The sequence below is a fragment of the Akebia trifoliata genome, chromosome 1, assembly GCF_017979445.1.
Source record: "Akebia trifoliata isolate Shusen 1 chromosome 1, ASM1797944v1, whole genome shotgun sequence".
NCBI lineage: Eukaryota > Viridiplantae > Streptophyta > Magnoliopsida > Ranunculales > Lardizabalaceae > Akebia > Akebia trifoliata.
In genome coordinates, this window is record NC_141375.1 from 1,290,192 (window position 1) to 1,295,362 (window position 5,171).

Below are 5,171 nucleotides of genomic sequence, written 5' to 3' on the forward strand. Positions count from 1 at the left end.
ATGGAAGATAATGGATTTTTGAGAGAAAAAATCAAAGGTTTTTGAAAATAGTTGAAAAAGATGATATTGAGGTCATTTTTATTAGTTTTCAAGTGAATTGTATATTAAGGAACATGTTAAGATCAATATTACCCAAAAAATTATGATGATTTTGTATTTTTATTTTAAAAACTATTATTGTTGTTGGTGTTAATAACTATAATTATATATTAATATTAGTTAGTATTATTATGTTTGTTGCTATTATTAGTACAACTACTACTACTACTATTGTTATTAATTATAATTATATTGATATTATTATTATTTATTATTGTTATTAATTATAGTATTTTATTATTAATATCATTATTGTTAAAATAATATTAATAATTTTATTATTATTATTATTATTATTATTATTGTTGTTGTTGTTGTTGTAAGATGTATTTCAAGATTGTCATAAGTGTTAGTTTGTGAGAATCAGGAAAAACAGCTTAAGAATTGTTTCTGATTCTCCATGATTTTGGTTCCTGATTATGAAAAAGTCTGGTCGATAATCCGAACCAAATGAAGCATTGGATTCTAGAATCCGATTATGAGCTAAAATCATATTCTAGAATCCGAACCAAACGTCTCCTTCATCATTGGTATGGAGTCTAGTTGGCATTCTCTATGTAAGAAGTCCCTCATCTCTACCTCATATGCTACATATAAGTGGTATGGAGTCTAGTTGGCATTCTCCATGTAAGAAGTCCCTCCTCTCTACCTCATATGCTACATATAAGTAGTAAAAGTATTTATTAGTGCTCATGGAGAGAAATTATAACAAAGACAATTAACACTACCACCTTTATTCTCCTATCTGGGCGACAATTAACACAATCAACAATTACATAACACCACTTTTATTCTCCTATCTGCTCCTTATTGGACCCCATGAAGACTTCATGCGATTCACTCAATTTCCTATAAAAAGCAAATTAATCAGCTTTTCAAACCAAGTTAGCAAATACATATAGAACTTCATTTTTCTTCTTCATAATCTTGGCTATTATAAGGGCTGAAGGCTTCGAATAGCCAAATCTTCTTCCTCCAAGATCTCCATCCTATCTCTTCGCATATTTCGTCACTGTGATTGATACTAAAAGTGGAAATGCAGTCTCTTGTAGAATCTTGTAGTTATTTTCATGATCTCTAGCTCATTTGTCGTTTGCTCCAACATCTTTTCCACGCTCGGGAGCTTGAATCGACTGTTAAGTAACCGTGCTAACCAAATGCACCGAAGCTTGGCTGAGTGTAAGTTTGAGACACTTTCAAGATATCCAACAAAGGCCATGTTTGGGATCAATGGATGGATTGTGCCCCTGTGATACACAAAAATAATAGCATAATTAATTAATCACTTAATCTTCAAGAAAATGTGGAATCCATTTTAAGTTTTTTCTCTTTAATTTTATGTGTTTATTTAGTCTTATATTGGATGAGTCAGTGCAAACCTGTATAGTGGCATGATACCAGAAGAGTCTTCTATCGAACTACAAAAGGGTTCAGGTAATAAGTCCCTAAGCTTTTTCTTCCCATCAAAACCAGTTGCAAGAACAACAACATCAGCCTCCAACTTGGTTTTGTCTTCTAATTCAATCCCTCCACTCCAAAACAACCATTTCGATGCCCTTTTAAACAAGATTCGTCCTTGATCGGCCTCCAAAAAGAAATTTTCAGGCAAGATAGCCATCTGACATGACGCATAATCCTCCTCAAATGGGTGATCAGGTTTCAATCCATACTTCATCAAAGGAAGCTTCCGCACCAAGAAGGATTCGATAAACTTTGAGATCGCTCTTCTCTGTCAAAATACATTAGGGCAAATAACTAGCATTAGCTTTTGCATGTATAGTAGTCATTAAGAGTCCAAGAATATCGGTTCTATTAAAGCCTGAAACATCTGTTAACAAGATCATCATGTACAAACACTAATTGGCTTCTACAATTACCTTCCTCATTAGTTAGAAAAATTCAACTTGCCTCCCTTGAACATTAACTTTGCCCAAGTCTAACTTGAAAGGACATTTTAAGCTCACCACCCTTATATATATATTTCACACCTATTTATTTCAACTAAAATTTATTCAATATTATAGATGGTTATAATTTTGTATAGTTCTATTATAGACCCAGTTAAAGTCAATTGTCAAGGGAGGCATGCCAAATTTTCCTATTTGGTGAGGGGGTAGGAAGAAAACCATAAAATTAAATGGGTATGTTTTTCTGACTTTTTAACATTCTTCTTGTCAAACTGATGACAAATTATAAAGCAATTGCTATTTTATTTTTAAAATAAAGAGACTAGCGAAACTGAGAATGTATTATTCACCAATGGAGATAAAAAGAGGCAAAGGAGAGCCCTCAAGAAGCTTTGATTAGGCCTTCCATGAAGGAATTGTGAGGACCTTGTTGAATAGAACAAGAAGAAGGGTAAGCCCCAAATCCAGTAAGAAGGAACAGTCCAATGCAAGGTCCTTATCACCATGGTGCATGCTTGCCCATCTTTTCCTAATTAATTTAACAAATTCAACCAAAACACAATAAACACAAGTCAATTTAACAATCAGAAAATCTTAGAAAATAAATACAAGTCAACCATTCATACAACCTCTTAGAAAATATTGCCAACACGAGTCTCTACTTCCTTCTTTTAATTTCCTAATTCTTTCAATGAAACTTCTTTTATATTTCAATTGAAGAAGATACAAAAGCTACCAAGCTTTCTGAAGAAGGGTATTTAATTTATAGAATAAATATATTGAAGTATTAGGCATCATAGAAAATCTATCAATGGATTGATCATACCCGAAATCCATTCCATTCCAATTTTGAGAACTTAGTACTGCATTTATTGAGGATTTGGGTTCTGATAAGGATCCGATCTTATAATTTATTGGACCGCTTTTGTATTGTCAAGTCCCATTCCCGATCCGATAAGATGTGAATACAAATACAATGGTCAAGATTTTGTCTTTAATGAATATTATTTATTGAGTCCTGTTGCTATCTTTCTATTTTCTCATGTGTTGGTCTAGAAAATGTGTAATTCTACTATTTATGGTCAACATGTCAAACCTTACAACGCTGTTTTGAGTTTGACACTACGTCTCATATTTTCTTTTCAAAACAACCCCTCAGCCAGTGGGGAACCAAAAACTATGCAATTCTTCACTTCCAACGCCACCTATAAAAAAATAAAATAAAATAAACATTTCTACCAAACTAAACTATCTTATCATAATTTTAGTATATTTTTTTGAGGTGACATTAATAGTTGTAGTGTTCCGTTGTCGTATGTATACATTTTAGTATAATGTGCTTGACAATATAAAAATATGTATGAGGATAAAACATCATCCAATGATTGGGATTTATCCTTGTATGTATAAATCCCAAACTTACATTTGGATTTCGTGTTTTCACGGTCAGAGTTATCTGTATTTTCATTTGTCTCCCTGACGTCCCTCTCTATGTAAATTTGCTTTTTCTTAAAAAAAATCTATTTTTTCAATATGTATTTTTTTTTCTTTTTCTGTTTTAATTAAAAAAAATCCATGTATAAAAATATATAAATTCTCTATGGGCAATACATTATATATTAATTCTTAGCAACAAATGAAAATGATTGTAAGTAAAATGTGCCAACTAGCTTACGTAGTAAAGTTCATGAATGATGATATCATAGACTTAAGTTTAATTCCCACCATCATTGAATTATTGATTTCATCAAAATAAGGTTTACCGATTAAAATAAAATAAAGAAAGAATCAGGATCAAGTAAGGAGATCCGTTTCTGTAGACTAGATTAGGTGACTATATGGAAAATTTTGGTTAGAGTTTAAAACACGCTAGACTTCTAACAAAGTCGTTTTTGTTTGGCATGCTATCCAATGTGTTTATTCTTCATTAAAAACGTATCACATAGACATTGTATGATGCTATAGGAACATGTTACCTTGGTTGGCCTATGCACATTCAACAGCTAGATTGATAGCTGATTTCTTGTATCCAAAGACGACAATCTTCGTTCCTTTTAGTAGCTGATGAGTTTCTTCCTTGTTGAGCTTGCAGTAATCGAGCGAATGCATGACCTTCCCGTTAAATATTTCGGGGCCTTTATGGTGTGGAAAAACTGGCATTTTAGGTATGTCGCCATATTTTCCAATACACATGACAAGGAACTCAAATGCATACCACTGGAAAATAAAAATAAAAAAGGAAAGAAAAAGAAATCAAGACAATATAACCTTAAATTTAAAAATAAGAAATACACTTGCATTGTATTATCAAACCATTTTGTCTAAATTTTGTTAAATGTGACCAACTAATCCTTTAAAAAAAAAAAAAAATTCTAAGCAAGCTGAAGCAAATTGAATTGAGAAAAAGAGAAGAATATACAAGAAAAAGATCTAAACAGATCTCACATAGGGAGATATATCTCCCCAATAAACTTTTCCAAGCTAATATATCTGCCACCATACTTAGGACAAAAGACAATAATTCATTGTTTAATGAAAATCTATTCTCTTGGGAATTTCTAGGCATTTTCTTAGAATACTAAAATTTTCTAGGGATCAATGTTTGGGTTCTCTAGAGAGGTCCTTCCATCTCAGCCATTTGTTTGATGGAGAGCCCCCTATGTGGTTTGAGGCTAGTATTCTTCTCACACACACACAGGTTAAAAAGATAAAAAGAAAGATAAAAAGTGAGCTTGAATAGAATAACAAGTGACCTGAGGAGTCTGCTGGGATTGGTTAGATTGCACAGCAACCTCCCAATCTGGTTGACCGGTCAATGGAGTTCCAAACTCTCCCGGTTTCTGACGGAAATGGTCACCGGTGAACCGGATCTCCACCACCTTAGAATTGACTTCACATATTTCAACACATCAAAGTGGGTAGCATAATCATGCAAGTATTCCAATATCTCAATATGAGATGGAAAACTTGAATTATCCCTCTGGGGCCATGGGTAATCTGAGAACTTGTAATCACATTTAGGGGTCTGAAGTTTTGTCGAATTATACGAACAATGCCTCCAAACGGATGGTTGCCTGAAAGTTGTTTTGCGGCGGTGATACCGCTTATTCCGGCATCAATGATGCCAACTTTTCAGACCATGAGGCAGTTTTGCTTGCTAACCAT

General features: G+C 33.0%; 1 pseudogene; it reads right to left on the reverse strand.

The window, feature by feature from the left end:
• Positions 1 to 1,005: 1,005 nt before the first annotated feature.
• LOC147410284 (putative flavin-containing monooxygenase 1) lies at positions 1,006 to 5,171 on the reverse strand (annotated as a pseudogene).